Source organism: Poecilia formosa, unplaced genomic scaffold (assembly GCF_000485575.1).
Source record: "Poecilia formosa unplaced genomic scaffold, Poecilia_formosa-5.1.2 Scaffold184, whole genome shotgun sequence".
Taxonomy (NCBI): Eukaryota; Metazoa; Chordata; class Actinopteri; order Cyprinodontiformes; family Poeciliidae; genus Poecilia; species Poecilia formosa.
The window spans coordinates 1,391,725-1,408,118 of NW_006800123.1; the positions used below are offsets into that span (position 1 = coordinate 1,391,725).

At 37.3% G+C, this 16,394-nt stretch overlaps 1 long non-coding RNA gene across 1 annotated transcript; it reads left to right on the top strand.

Annotated features, from left to right (window-relative positions):
- The first annotated feature begins 1,391 nt into the window (after nt 1-1,391).
- LOC107837867 (uncharacterized) lies at nt 1,392-11,345 on the top strand. The gene is made up of 3 exons (XR_001663916.1): nt 1,392-1,403; nt 5,441-5,446; nt 11,212-11,345. It is a non-coding gene; the product is annotated as an uncharacterized LOC107837867 (long non-coding RNA).
- The last annotated feature ends 5,049 nt before the right edge of the window (nt 11,346-16,394 follow it).

The following is a 16,394-nucleotide window of genomic DNA, read 5'->3' on the forward strand; positions in this document are numbered from 1 at the left end:
TTATCCATTTAAAGCAGCTTAATCATGATTGTCTTCTCAGCTAAAGTAACCAGCAGCAATGGGATATAGATACAGGATGAGAACGCCTTCCTCTAAAATAGAGGGGATTTTTCTTCTTCTTCTTCTTTTCAGTACTTGAATAATTTAGATGTTGGATTTGGAATAATTTAGACTTTTGCATATTTTATTTAGGGCTTAAAAATATCATCAGAAGGGCACATTTCTTTTTGAATCTTTCTATATTCAACATTTAACTCAGTTTGAGTAAAGTGTTTAAAAAATGAAACATAGCTTTAAATGAAAGTTTATATAGTGAAGCTGCTGTTGTTTTGTAGCTTAAAGTGGCTGAATGAATTGCTGATGGAGAATGTTTGTTTGGAGAAAAGTGAAAAAACTAAATAGACTTCATGAAAGGAAGATAATCTAATTGCTACGATGTAGATTATAGATATGTTGAAGTTGTCTGAACTAAATCTACTGACTTGACAGCATCTCACAACAATCTGAAAGTAGAAAAAAGGCAAGGAGTTGCACTCTCCAAGAGAAATTACAGTTATAAATATTAGCTTTAAAGTTGCATATTAAATGCAAACTCTTTGAGGTAGAGTTCACAGGAACAACACGGTTCATTGGGATCATATTTTGTTAATGTTAAAGGTTAATTTTCGTCATGCAAAAGGTTACTACTGGAGTACCACAGGGGTCAGGGCTTGGACATGCTGACCTTCGCTTTGTGAAAGTACTTTGTAAAATTTTAGATGGCTTCGGATCCAGTTCATTGTTATACTGATGCTAAGAAAATGTATAAATCTGCTCTAAAGTGAGGCTGTAAAGATCTACAGTAGCTCTTAAGTGATAAATGCAAGTTTTTCCTCACTCAGGAAGGCTAAAAAAGCAGAAAACTGGAAACTGCTTCAGCTTATCCAAAACGCTGTTCTAGTGGAAATAAGACACATTTTCTCCTGCTGTATCTTTTCCTGGATGACTCCCTGTAGAAGCCGGGGTGCAGATTTCAAATGTTCTTCTTAATTAGAGCCCTGAATATTAACGCTTCGTCTCACATTAGACATCTGATCTTTTCATGCTCTCTACGGATCCGTCTCCTCTCAGACTGCAGCTCCTGTGCTTGTTTCTAGAGTTTCTATGGAACCAGACTCCAGTTTTTGTCTATGAGGCAGTCACCCTCTGTATTTTTAAGACTACCTGGCTGATGAACCTGATAGTGTTGTAGGTTATCTGACCAATCTCTATGGTTATACTGGTATGAGGTTGTGCTGCTGCAGGACATACTGACCATTTGTCCAGACTCTGCTATTATCAAAGTGTACTGCTCTCAGGCTTCTAGCGGACACTTTGACATCTTTCTTAGGGTATGTATGCTTTCCAGTCCTGGCATCTTGTTTGTACTTTTAGAGTTTTCTCCACCTCCAACTGTAGCAAACACCATCATGTTTTCACAGTCATCTTTTTCCTCCAGGTCTGCAAATGCTCATGATTTTCTAATGCTTTATTTAATTTAAAAACAACATCTGAATGCTTCAGTATTTTTAAAAAAGTTAAATTAAGCTGGTTAGTTAGTCTTAGTACCTTACAGTCAAGTCTAGCAGCCATTCTTACAATGTAAACCCGTTTTTGTCTTCATTCGTCTCCACTGCCCTTTCTGACAAATTTAAACAGTCGGTGAATAAATATTTCTCCCACTGGTAAAGCTGCTAAATGAACACTGTGGAGAATGCTTCATATACATTTCGTTTTTCTCTCTTGAGAATAAAGAAAGCAGCTCAGATTAATTTGCCACATTTCACACAGATGGGTGGAAGACGCACATTTCCTCAAATGTAATTCTTCTTTCATTAAAGAGAGAAATGCTGTTTAAACATCTTGCCAGAGGACGGCACAATCAATCAGACTAACATTTGTTTTATGCCAACATTAATTTAAATGTTGCTTAACTTAACAGGGGAAGGACAGCTCTGATGAAGAAGCACAGATGAGAAACATCAGTTATGTAACACAGCCAACGCATTAGTTTTCTGTTTTTGATCATTTTGTATTTTGTACCTTTAGACATTTAAATATATTTAAAATATAAACTTAATGTTTATCTATGCATTTTTTTGATGAAGACGTTAAGTGTTTTGGATTTTCTTCCAATACCTCAGAGCTCTGAAAGCTTACGATTCTGAAGAACTGAAACTTTGTTCTGATTCAGCGTGAACATTTCCCAGCAATTTTCAAACTTTACCTGAGAAATTTGCACTTGAATGAAGATTTTATTCCCGTTCTCACAGCAGCTGAAGTGTTACTGCAGCCTCACATATCAAAAAATCAGGACTTCTTTTTTTAGATTCATGAAAAAATTGTCATGAAAGTAAAAGGAAAAATTGAATTTTAAAACAGTTTTAGTTCAGAACGGTGAAAAATTCAGATCTCTTTAATGGCAATCCTAAATGATGTTAGACTTCTGTCAAAACACAATTATTTCTAAACTGTTTAAAATAATCTTTGTTCTTAATTTACTCTGCATTCATTAATTTATAAAAGCCAGATTCAACAAAAAAAGCAAATAATAATTCATATTCTGTAACAGTTTTCTATTTTTTAATCAGGTAAACTGATTCAAATCGTAATTAAAACTTGGTTTTAGAACGATAGCACTGAAAATAATTAACATTTTACTCCATTTGCAGCTGATAGAAGTTCAGTGGTTACATATTTCTGAATCTTTCAGTATGTTTTATGTAAATAACTGCAGTGCAAATGTTGATGTATAGCAGCCTCTTCTAATATGAGCATTTGTGTTAAAGAAGTGTAAAAAAGATATTTAATTTTATTTTGAAATGGAAAATGTGAGAACTTAGTTTTGATGTAATTCAGGACATGGAGGAAAAAATATTTTTGAACTGAAGGACTTAGGATTATTTTGCTACAATAAAGTGAGAAAAATCACAAAGGAGATGAAACACTTTTATTTTGGAGAGTAGCAGGAAAGAGCATCATCTTGAATCTCCAGAACAACAATTTCATTTTAAGATTTTGGATTCATAATGAAGGGAGATGCATATCTATCTAAAGAACAGAATATATAGTAATCAATGCAATTTTAACCCAGTTAACTATAAATTAATTTTTTATTGTTTTACAAAGTGGGGTGAATGTGAAATGACTCTTTAATATGTTTTACTAAACCGATTCATAACTCCTTGTAGGTGGTTTGTTCAGATTTATTTTTGTTTCTTTAGAAATCAACAAGCAAAGAAGAAGAAAAATGTTTGGAGTCTCTTGAAAACTATTTGCAGTTTCTGTTCGGGGAATTTGTTGCACACAAGAACCTTAACTCAGCGATTCGGCCACCATGGCTGCTGTAGACACCTCCAGCTAACCTTTCATAAAAGGGAAAGGAAAAGACATGAAAGAATGGGCACATGGCACTGCAAAGAGCAAGTGATAATGGGCTTTTTAGCGGGTGAGAAATTACGTCCGGAGGTTTTGCTTCTGGCCTTGGCACATTTGAACCATCTACTGATCATTCTGACCTCCAACATCACTGGAAAATCATCAAACACCCTATACGCTTCCACGGCCTTGATGAGTTGAAAACCTGACTTCTGATTTGTGATAAATAACTGCTAGTTATTTCTGATGAAAGCAGAGCAAACAATAGAACTACTCTGGTCTTGTGTTTTATTGTTTAAAACCTTTGAAGGTTAGTGATTGTGTTGCAAAACTCACAACAGCCTCTCTGACAGATTCTCTTCTCCTGTTGCGCCTTGCAGCAGTTCTGCTGTTACAACCACACAGTTTCTTGGATTTTTATTGACCAAAAGTAATACATGAGTGTAAAGTTGAAAGAAAATGGCATATCATTTAAAATATTTTGTGCACAAGATTCATAATAACTTTGACATTCTTTTTCATTCAGTACCGCTTCTACCGGAAAAACAGCTGCACAGATAGAAAGTAAAAATAAAATCCCATTAGGTCTGGACTGTGCATGGTCCATTCTAACAAACATAATTTGATCTAAAGCAGCCGTGTCTCAGAACATTTCTGCTTATAGACAATGGATTGAACTGTGCTACATGAGATCTTCAAGTTTACATCACTGGTTTTAGCTTCTTCACCACTTTGGCCCTGATCTGTCCGTTTTGTTCTCTCATGTTTTCTAACCTCTAAAGTCTTCACAAAACAGGTGGATGTGCCAGGGGCGCCTTATAGGGGGGAAAAGTTATGACGATTCTAAGGGCCTCTGAGCGACAGGGGGCCCTCCACAATTTATTTATTTATTTTTTGTTCATAGAAATAAAAAAATAATAAAAATGGGGCCCCTGTCAATTACAAAATTAATCATATTGTGTTTTCGAAGATTGTTTTTAGCAATAAAAAATGTATATTCCCACTCCCAGATCAAAAAACACGCACATCCATATTTGCCCTGAACCCCCCTGATCTGCATGAAATGGTTCGTTCCTGCTTCGAGCGCTTGACAGTGTTCAGCAGCAGTCAGTAGAAGACCAGAACGACTGTGGCAATTACTAAGCTGCTAAGAAAAATGATAAAGTCAGATTTTCAAAAAAAATAGAAAATTAGAGAGGGAGAGAGAAAAAGGTAAGAATGTCTATTTATAGTCCAGTTTTTCTCCGAGAGGAGGGTAGACTGTGTGAGATTATCAACCATTTAGCATAGTTAGCTTAGCTACAGGCTAATCATTTACCTCCTCTTAACTATCATTTAATGAACTGAGGAAAAACATTACCAAGATTTTCATATATTTAACTTGTTCTTGTACCTTTTACCACTTAACAGATGAGTCAGTCAGCAGCAGCTCTAACCCACGTCCCTCCTGACCCGTCTTCTCCTCTCCTAAGTGAAATTAAAGCTGCGGTATGTAACTTTTATAAAATTATTTCCACATATTTGTTAAACTGTCACTATGTTGTGACAGTTTGGTATGAGAGATGATCTGTGAAAATTTTATTACCTCTGCTTTCTCCCAGTGCTAGAAACAACCAGTCAGTGGCAGGAGAGTTTTAGTGCTGTCAATCACAATCTCATGTAGCTGCTCATCCTCACTCCCCCTCGTTCTGTGCTATGCTGCAGCTAGCATAGCCTGTTGTGATGATTAATGTTATGCTAAATTGTGTGACTCATATTGTGACATCTTATTTCTGTATTGGAAGAAGAAAAACCCACTTCCACTCTGAGGTGACATTCTGCCCTTTGTGCATTCAGTGGTGGATTACAAAGAGGGAATACTGTATTTTTTATTTTTTTCAAATTGGGTACAAAACAATATGCACTGAAATGTTAAATTTTTACTTTAACTTTTTGTTGTTTTTTTTTTTGTCTAGGTGCTGCTACTATAAGCATGTATATATTTTAACATGTGTGTCCAGATTCAGGAGCCCAAAAGTGAATTTTGTTTTTGTAACATTGATAGCTTAAAGTATATAAAAAAAATATGGTGGTACAAAAGTAAAAAGCTTAAAGCTGTTGTGTTGTTTCACATTTGTATTTTGCAGTTATAATGTTTACAAAAATAGTAATTTAATTATCTTAAGTAAAATTGTATTTGTGTTTTCTAGGATTCTAGAGGTTTGAGGAAACTTTGTAATGTGACAGCTTCTGTTTTTCATCAGATTCATCATCTATTTTGGGGCGTTAAATGATTTAGGGCCATATTTCCCAGCTATGAGTGCGGAGTAATTTCAACCAAAGCTATTTCAGTCAAATTATCTACAGAAATGAAATTAATTAACTTTATGTTTTACTAACTGCTGCAGGTAAGATTTGGTATTTTAGCCAGTTAAGCATTAGGTCAGAGTCTGATAAAACTGTTAACGTGACACAGCTACCTGAAGATTCCCGCCACTCTTTTCTAATTAAAAGATGAAAGAACAAAGATTAAAGGTTCAGAACAAAATCAGAATGCCGATGCTGGAATGGAAACCAATTTTTACAGCGTTTTGTTTGGTGCTACTTTATTACCAAGTCTGAAAAATGTTGTCAAAAAATTTTTAGTGATTAAAAAAATATTTCTTATGGTGTCTTGATGGATCTTAATTCACTCCTGCTGAACAAAGGAAAGTAATATACATTGACACAATCCAGTGTATTTTTTAAGACGTAAATAGGAGTGGATTTACAGTTGTAAGGATTTATGTTTATTAGAAAAAACTAAACTGAACCTGAGGAAGTTAGCCATATTGGTCCTGTAACAATGGATAGGTGAATATTATTTCTGGAGAGAGAGCAAGCTGGCAGAAAGTGATGGACAGGTGAAGGAATGATAAGACTTGGACATGAAATTGTTTTGTTGATGAACAGCAATCTGTCTTTTTAACTCAAACAAAAGATGTCAGAATTTAGTTTCTTCTGCATGCAGAGGCTTCTGATGTGGTCTTAGATGTTTCATTAAAACCCCCAGCATGTAAAAATGAATAAATAAATAAAAAATGTCCGAACTTCTCACGGATTTACAGCTTATGAGACTGTTTCTAATCTGGGCTGAGGAACAGAGTGTGCAGGAAGCATATTAGCATTCAGTGAGGCGCGCAGTGCAGTCTCATCAGCTTGTCAAACTAAATTACAGGTGCAGAATACACAGTGAATCATTCATCACCTCACACTGTCCTCCCAAGTCTCCAACTGCTTCCTCTTTGTTTAGCCACGATGCTCCATTGAATATTCATCCAATCAATGTAATTGCTGGTGATTGTGCGACTCAATCCAGTGCCTCCTTACAATCACAGCTACGATCAATGCCCACGGCTCCCTTCCTTCTGCTGTCACCATGAAGGATTATTCATGCATGCTACAAGGAGAGAAAGTATTTTATGTGAAGATTTATCCGATTATTGCTAAAGTACCCAAAGGCAGCAGTTTATGTCTATACTACCTCAGGCTTTTGTCATGTTTTATGGAGGGGTCCCATTATTTAAGAAGGAGGACTGCAGATTAAGATGCTGATATATGTGCAAGTGACAGAAAAGTGACATTTATTTATTGCCTTTATGGTAATTACCATGAAACTTTAGAGGGGAAAGTATTTTGTGAGTTCCCTGTACGTTTTGTCTTAAGGCGGATGTAAACAAAACACAGGTAGCCTGTGCTTGCCGGATCTGCTGACATCCTAAAAGTAACCAGTACATGATCTGATTGGACCTCATGGTTCCTGTGAGGACACCATGAAAAATAACAAAGTAGCTAATTGTTTAATTAAAGAAGCGAAGACTCCTTGATAATGTTTTATTTCTTTTAAAACAATCGTTATACGCCGTTTCACCATGATTGCTCTCTCTAAACAATTGTGATGTGTCTTCTGCTAATTTAAATTTAAGAAATATAATCTCGTAAAATTAACTATGTCGAAGCAGTTATACTTTTAAAGTAAGGAGAAATTGGAGTTTTCTGAAATCTGGATGAGCACAAAATAGACCAGAAATTCTCTGATTGATGCTTTTCTAAATATTTAATTTGTGCCTCAAATGTCAGCTTTTTAATTACTTTCCTCATCCGTGTTTTTAATTTTATATTTTGTGACTCTGTGGTCTATCTTGAACTGTAAACTGACAGGAAATAGTGTAGAAACAGAGGAGGAAGACGTGCATCAAGTGGCCTTGACCGGGAACTGAACCCAGAAGAGCAATGAGGACTAAAGTTTCTTCAGATTCTGTGCATGTTCCACCAACTGAACCATGCAGGGCCCCATTAACAGGATACCACTTTTCAGCGTCACAATGGAATCCTGAGATTCTGGAGACAAAGATGACTGCTGGAGGGACTATTAGTGTGTCGCCTTCATTGAGACAAATTATAGAAATGACTTTTAGAGTGTCAACCTCGCTGTTTCTAATTTGAAGTTTCAGTGGAGGAAAAAAAGTAAAAACTTTGCATCTGTTCCATAAATCCTGTGTGATTTATTAGAATTAGCTAAATGATCTCATTAAATGCTTTAATAAAGATGGACCCTGATGGCCCAGACAGCGACATGGGACTTTGTCTGGATTCTCCTCCAGCATGCTGACAGCGTCTTAATCTCCTCTTTACATATCAGCCTCTTCTTAAAAACTGCAGCTTGGCTCTCATCAAGCTCGACCAGTTGATGCTAATGAGCTCAGAACAACACGCGGCCTGATGGTACCGACACAGGAACTGTCTTACGTCATGCGGTGATAAATATATTGGAATTATAGTTTGTTTTACTTTTAAATCAGGGGTGTCCAAACTTTTTGTCACATGGGACAAAATTACAGACTCAAAAGTAGTCACAGGCCAAAAAGCCCACCCTCATTTTTTTTAATTTCTCAGGAATCTTGTGATTAATTAAGTTTTTTGTAGAAAATTTCTGTTAATCTAAAAGTTATGTTTATTTGGCAATTTTTTATTTTTTTTTCTCCTACATTGGCCCTACGCCAAAGCAAATTTTGCATGATTGCTTTGGACACGTAGTTTTAATTTTTCTTTGGGCTCAATTAAATAAATTGATTTTCAGTAATAAGAACATGATTTGTGTCACTTTGTTTCAAAACGTTTGCTATGTTCAACCAAGTTTAAGAAAAAATAAAAGCTGATTTGGGTGAAGCAAAGTTGGTTTTCCAGTAAAAGTCTCTTGGTTTTACTTTTTGTTAAAACTTGGTTTTAAAATTACAAACACTTTTTGTTGTATTTTACATTCTCCATAAGAAAATTATGTTGGTAACAGGTTTTACCCTGATTACAGATTAAAAGTCTCTATCTGCGTGGGGACCAAACAAAATCATTCCAGGGGCCACGAATGGCCCCTGAGCCGCACTTTGGACACCTGTGCTTTAAATGAAAGAATCTTTTTCAGGAGCTCATCCTTTGGACAGAGTTCCAGCAGTAAACAAATCTATTAATCTGAGAGGATTTAAATAATCACTGTGTTTTTTGGGGAGCTCACAAAAATGTCACAATGTGATCCAGCAGGCTGCGGCTCGGGCCTCTTTCCTGCTCTTGCTCCGTTTCAACGCTGCTCTTAGTTGATGAAACTCAACATGTGCTTTATAAGTGCAATTTGTCTGTGTATTTCCAGTTGGGGCACTGTGTGTCGGCCCCGCGCCTCGGCCACGGTGCTGAGCAGTGGCGGTGTCCTAAGCTGTGCTGATAGATTGCTGGGCCGCAGGCTGCCGGGCCCAGGCGCTTGCATCAGCTCCCATCAGCTCCCATCGACGCAGCGCGACCCTTTAGCCGAGGGGGATGGCTTAGAGTGCAGCTATTAGAGCAGCGCCCAAGAGTTCCCAGGCTCATTATGCCCAAATGTTGCATGCACACAGGAAAGCCAAAACTGTGGCCTCTCTGGATGCAGGTCCATAAACATCTAGGCCAAAAAATAAAAATAACTGCTAAAAGCATGAGATTGGGCCTTGTCGATGCACCACATGGCAGCATGTACAGGAAATTGCTGTAGAGTGAAACAATTTACCAATTTTAAAATAGCAGCATCATTATGTGAAGAGCACATATGCAGCATTTAAGCGGCAGGCAGGATGGATGGCTTCTCAGAACTACAACAGGTGCACTGTTAGATTTGGTGCCTGTTAATTATATTTACTTGTCTGAGCGGAGCTTGTAATTTTTGTTTGCTTCCTCTGCTGGTGTTTGCGTGTCTTTTGCACTCATTAGGAGGAGAAATGGAGTTTCATCAGAGCTGGAAGCAGGATGCCATGTCTTTAAGTACTTTCACTACTCACTGTAGGCCTTCCTTAATGGGTTTGTAATGACGGCGGCTTTTTGGAGTGGTGTCAAAGTGATTACATCTCTTTTAATGTTTTAATTCTACCTGAACCGGCACGAACTGTAGAGTTGGGTTGGTTTGGACAGATTTCCTTTTTCTTTTTCCCAGTGTTGACTGGAAACAACCAATCAGAGCCAGGAGGCGGGTCTTGGTGCTGTCAATCACTCTTCATGTGGTGTTTCTCATCCTGCAAGCATAACTGGGTTTAGACAATACATAGATGGATTGAATTCATAGTATAAAGTGATGCTGGCATTATCATACAGTTTTAATATAAATGTATTTTTGTTTAACTCGGTGTTCTGTAAACATGTTGACTAATTTCAAATGAATCCTCTTAAAGTCTGTTGGTCTTGACATTACATTTAATGATGTAATTACTGGAAAAAGGGTTATTCCACCAAAATCAGCTGTACTCAGACAGGATGAAACTGATAACGTCTGTTTTTAAGTTCAAATATGTTGTCCACCAAGATTTATTACAGTGTTTTAACATTTTCACATGAGTAATGTATATAACACACTGGTGTGGGTGGAAAATATGAGTCATCTAAAACCGGAGGCCAATGAGGAAAAACAACAGACACAAAGAAAAGTTGCTTACCAACTGAAATGTTTGGAGATTATTCCCGGGCCGTTTTCCAAACTGTCAATCAGCTCATTGCAGACTTACAAAGCTGTAATGAGAAGCACTCTGCCCATGGCTGCCCCGTGAGTCCAGTTAGTGGTTTGATTTATTGAAATTTGCTGCTGGCCAATGCTGAGTCACCAGCTCAGTGGTGAAAGGACCACTGATACTTCACAGTTCCTGTCACCACTTTCATTCTATTTAGCATCAGTCAGGCATTTTTCTTTCTCTCTGCAAAGGGTGCAGTCATTTAGTCAGCAAAGCCACAACTGACAAGCCATGTTTGAGACTGGTTGGATGTATGAGAATTAGACTTTATGCCTGTAAATCCACTTGTGTCTAACTGGGTACACACACACACACACACGAGCAAACCATTTGTTTATTAAGAAATGATAAACTTATTTCCATTTTTTAGTTCTTCTGCACATTGATAGTCATATCAGTGCAGCCTGCAGTTATGTGGTTTTCTGGATAGTGACCAAAGAAATGAGATGGCATATACAAGCAACTGAATATGCATGGATGGATGTTTAGGAAGTTTTTTTTTTTTTGTTGTTGTTTTTTAGGATTCAAACATAGAGCACTGAACATGAGACTGTTTAGTTTTAATTATTTACTTGTGCAGCATTAACTCACAACAAATGTCTCAAGTAAATTTACAAAACAAACAGACCCAATTTCTAAACAAAAATACTCAGTGAACTCAGTCGTCCATTTGACAGATTTAAATATCTTCAAGACTTTGAGGTTGGAAACCCTCCCTACCTTCACCATAATCTTCAGTTCTCTCCACGGGACATATTCATCAGATTTAAATCCTTAGATCCAAATAAGCTGCTGCTGGTCACAACCCCCAACTCAACATTCACACTCACATGTAAAATTGGCTGCAAATAGATGCGCAATTTCACAACCGTACATCTTTGAAAAGCAGACGTAGAGCCTCCTGCACAACCACTGAGAATGCAGCAAGTGGTTTCTGAGTGGCAAGTCAACAACAACACATGTTCCTTCTCCAGCAGCCACTGTAAACCAGCTGACCAAATGTGCTGGAGCTCAGCTTCGGTTGCTAGGTGACGGGCAACCGAAGCTGACTTTACGTTCCAGAGTGTTTTTGAAATGACTCATTTTACAGACCCCCCAAAACACAACAATTTATTGCCAAAAACTGGTTGGCAACAGTGATTGTGTTGTTTTTTTAGGAGTGTTTGAGACCCAAGTGGAAGTGCAAAAACGTGCAAAATATGAATTTTTCATCACATTTTGCTACAACTACATTTTAACACACAAAGAGAACAACTTAAAAAAGACAAGTCTCAGGATAACTTGTGCCTCACCACCCATGTAGCCCGTGTGTTAGCAAACCTGTGTGTTAGCAATGTTTGCTAATACACGTCTAATTCTCAAACGTAAGCAGGGGTTTCCTACTCAACATCCAGGGGTCCAGCAGGACAGGAATGAAAGAAATAAGATGTACAAGTGGCAGATTATACAATGATTTTTCACACCCCTTCTGAATGCCACTCTTAGCAATTGCCCCTATGAGCATATCTAATATATATTAATAGATGTGTTACATGTCAATCATTTCACAAAAGTTCACATTGAGACCATTTAATCCATTTTACAGTGTGGCTACTAAGAGAACATGAGCTTTGGGTGTAACTTTATGTACTTTTCCAAGTTTTAATAGCTGCACTGGTGAAACTGATGTCCTGTCATGCTGCTGCACAGAGCATAAAAGGATGATTATTTTCTTTGCTTATCTCTTCTTGTCTGTTATGATTCAATTTTCGCTGCGGCACAAGTCCTGGCAAAGACTTAGATGTGCGCAGGCCTTATCAGAGCTTTCCTTCAGTCCTTCCACGGCTTTGTAGAAAAATCTCTCCTGCCTCTCCCGCTCTGTCCGTCTTCCTTTAGCTTGCAACCCTGAAACTGATGATAATCACTGGAATTTTAACATGCGTCGCCTCCATCCAGACAAACACAAACAGTTCACCGTTGTACTCCAACACACTTGTCTTCCTCTTAATCGCATTTCGACGTGATACTCCATCTGTGAGCCTCCATTTGTCACAAACTCCCAGAGCTGATCCCTCGCAATTAGTCCTTGTTCCAGATTGAAAGATGAGCAGCCCATAATCAAGCAACTCGGAAACTAGAAACTCTTTGTGACTGATCACAACTTGTCAATAATGGTGATGTAATAAAACTGCCTAGAGCCAAAGTCTGTTAGGCAGCAGAGATTAGGAAAGAAGAATCATCTACACTTGTTCCGAGTGAAACTGACTGAAGAATTTGGCGCCTCTCTTCTTTCATGTGAAGTGTTTCCATTTTGTCCTTGAGAAAAGTTGCTCCACTTTCAAGTTTTAACACCTCCAATGAATCAGATCTAAAGAAAAACTGTTGGCAGGCCTTGTAAAAATGTGAATCATTAGGTTTGAACATCACTAAGCATGTGACTTAATAAACGTTTTCTCTTTCTTGTGTCTTTTTCTGTACAGCACAGTTCTTCGCAGGGTTGACCCTTTCAGGTCTTTTATGTGATAGACCAACACAGAGTTAAGCATCATTTCAAAGTGAAAGGAATTAATGCATAGTTTACAACATTTTTGCAAAAGGGACATTTGAAAACTGTTTCTTAGTAGAGTCAATATTCTGTAGATTCTGCAAGTTTTTAAGGGTATGTTTCTACCAATTTTAGACTATTATATTTGCCACATCGTCTTTGTGAAACTAGTCAAAAGCAGCTCTATTTCATGGAGAACAGATATTTTCAAGTCTTTCCACATGTTTTCAATTAGAAATGAGTCTGGACTTTGATTTTGACCTTCTAACACACTGATGCGCTTTGATCTAAACCATTTTAGCGAAGCTGTGGTGTGTATTTAGGATTGTTGTCCTTTATGAGGTTGACATCCACCCCAGTTTCAAGTTTCCTGCAACTTCTAATGCAAGGGTTTTAAAACCTACACCTCAAAGGCAATGTAATTGACAATAGTTGCCTTTGTCTGCTTCCTAACTGCTCTAATTGCATTTCTGTCTCTGACCTTTCCTTCATGTTGTTGAAATTTCGATCCCTGCCTCACAGATTTTGGTTTTGTTCTGCCTCATTATTCGTCTTTATTGTCAGCGTTTCTAGCATTAATAGTTCCCTTCACTGTGTGGTCCAGCGGGTGAAACAATCCCCAGGAAATGGAAACTTCTGTATGTTTTGTGTCCAGAATCTACTGAAACAATTAAAAATATGTCATTAAGGAAATAATCACTGTCCGTGTTTCCGTTGACCATGTAATTCTGCAAAGTGCAATTACTAAAATAAATTTGCTTAATGGAGACACAGCTATTTCAAAAACTGTGATTTTCTTTTTTTTTTTAGTTATTTTGCTCTATGTGTTTTGGTTGCATCAAAATTTGTGTACTTTGCAAAATTACAATGGAATTTTTTTTTTCCTCAACACACAAGTTGTGATCAACAACTGGATGTTACTACTGGCAAAAAAAAAACTAAGTGAATAAGCTCCAGTTATTATTTCATAGAAATAAGAAATGTGATTTTTTTTACATTACTTGGATATTGTCAAAGTTTTGTGGACATTTGTAATGGAAACACAGCTAGCGAAAGCTTTTTTTATTTGCTTTAAGCAAAACGTTGATAAATGCTTTACTTAGTCACCTATATAGATCCACTTAAAAAATTAAGACCAATGTTTTAACACCTTTTTTCTCTATTAGTCAAGATGTTTTTCTGCTAATGACAAATTAAAACACAACATTTATGCATCAGAGCAATAAACTATTTCTAAAACAGAAAGACGAGCTTAAGAACAAGTATATCTAATACCTGTCTAAAGGTAATTTTCAAAAAGTATTCTAATTTATTGAACAAGACTGTAAATATAAATACCAGATCAACACTCAGTTTGTAAACACAGAGGAACAAATCTTCTCTGCATTTCTGTGTGGGTGAATGTGAAACAGATTGTAACGCATTTTGTGGAGCCTGCATATGTTTAGAAAGGTGTTACAGAATATTTAACATTTACATTTCCAGTGCTACACGGCAATCTGTGCATTTACTGACACATCCAGTAAGAGTGTCTTAAATTAGCGCTTTTACACACCTTTTCTTTGACTGCATCAGACAGATATGGCACTGATAATTTTAGATAAATCCAATCTTTGATCTGAGTAGATTCATTTATAACTGACTGTAAATACTTCCCTCATGAGTTTGGATGTGAAAACAGTCCCATGTCATCACACCTCCTCCACCATGCCCAGCAGTGAATATGAGGAGCTCTTCCACCTTTGCATCCTTTCTATCTACATTTGAATGTGGAGTTTATCAAACTCCAAACTTTTGGAGTTGAAACCAGTTTCTGTCAGGCATTGCCAAACTGCTTTGGTGAATGCCATAAATACTGCAACATTTTTATAGCAATAGAAAAGTTTACACATCTTCCATAACACATTTTTTTTTATTTTGTTCCGTTAATCTTAATCTTTCTGTGATCATTTTTATTAAATGTAGTGACCCACAAAAGTAAGCGAGAGATATATCTGTGCGTATTTGAATATTATCTCTCTTGCATGGCTCAACAAACAGCTGAGGCTCAGCGGGGGGTAAAGCAAACTACTGCAATATGTAGGCTGGAAGGAAGCGCTGCGTGGAATACAAACTAGGACAGGAGCAGAGACTTCTGAGAGGAAACTGGGAAAAGATTTGCTTCAATTAGACTGAGAAAGGTCAGCTGTTTGGATGACAGATTGTTAAACAGGCAATGAGAGAGTGCGTTAGCGAAAATCCATACGGTGATAGACTCGGCAGTCATGACTGCTATTTATCGAAATAAAGCTCTCAGGGCTCCATCATCTCTTCACCTTTATTGGTTTTTATAAGTTTTCTGGGCATTTTCCAGTGATTCTTTTCCCCTTGCGATTCCAATACCGAAGAGCATTTTCGCTCTATCAAAACCATCCGTCTAATTCTTGCTGTGTTAAAGCAGCTGTGATCCTTCATACTGTCCTGGCACAGCAGATTTTGCTTTTGGTTCGGTGTATCCTGCCGATGAATGATCAGATTTGCAGCTGGTTTCCTCTGCTTGGCGGTGGACATGCAGGGAGAGTTCACTGCTGTTGTTGGAGGAAGGAGAAGGAAATGCAAGTCGGTCGATCACAGAACCAAAACCAAGAAACTTTTTTGCAAACACACTTTCAGCAGACTTTCTTAAAATGTTCAGTTATTCTATATGAATGTTGTTGTTTTTTTTTGATTGTGGGTGGAAGCTGGAGCACCAGAAGAGAACCAAAGTGCGCCTCAGGAGACGATGCAGACTCCTTGCAGAACACAAACTTGGCAGGCATTTTAATCAAGAATCCTTCTCGCTGTGACTCATCTGAGGTCTATTTCTTTTAAATTTTGGCACTACTACAAAAGCTAATATCTACAGTTTGCATAATTTTCACTCTTGGAAGTTCAGCAAATAAGGACTAAAGAAAATAAATGGCACTATCGGATTGGCTGTTATGCAAACACAAGCCAATAGGGTGTCAAGTAGCGTTGTGCTCGGGTATTTCAGCTTACCAAGCTGCAATGTCTTAGATATGCCCAACAAAAAAATTCACAAATAAGCAAAGTTTCCATGAATAATATGAAGTCACGTTCCACAGAATATTACATAAATAGGCTATCTTTTATGTCGGATGTCAGTAGAGACGTACATTTTTCATTGTTTTATAATCTTTCGATAGACCTGTCATTCCTCAAACACACGTCTTTATTATGAAAATGTTTTTTAACCAGCTGTGTGAATAATTATGGATTATTTGTAAACCACATTTCTAAATGAAATTCAGAATCTGTTAACCTAATCCAGGTTCATAGTGAGACAGTAAGACTCGGGTAACATCACTAACTCTCAAAGTCTAACTTTCTCAAAGAATTGCATTGCAAATGATCCATCTGTCCTAACCAGATAATCTGAAACATCATACTAGAGCAAA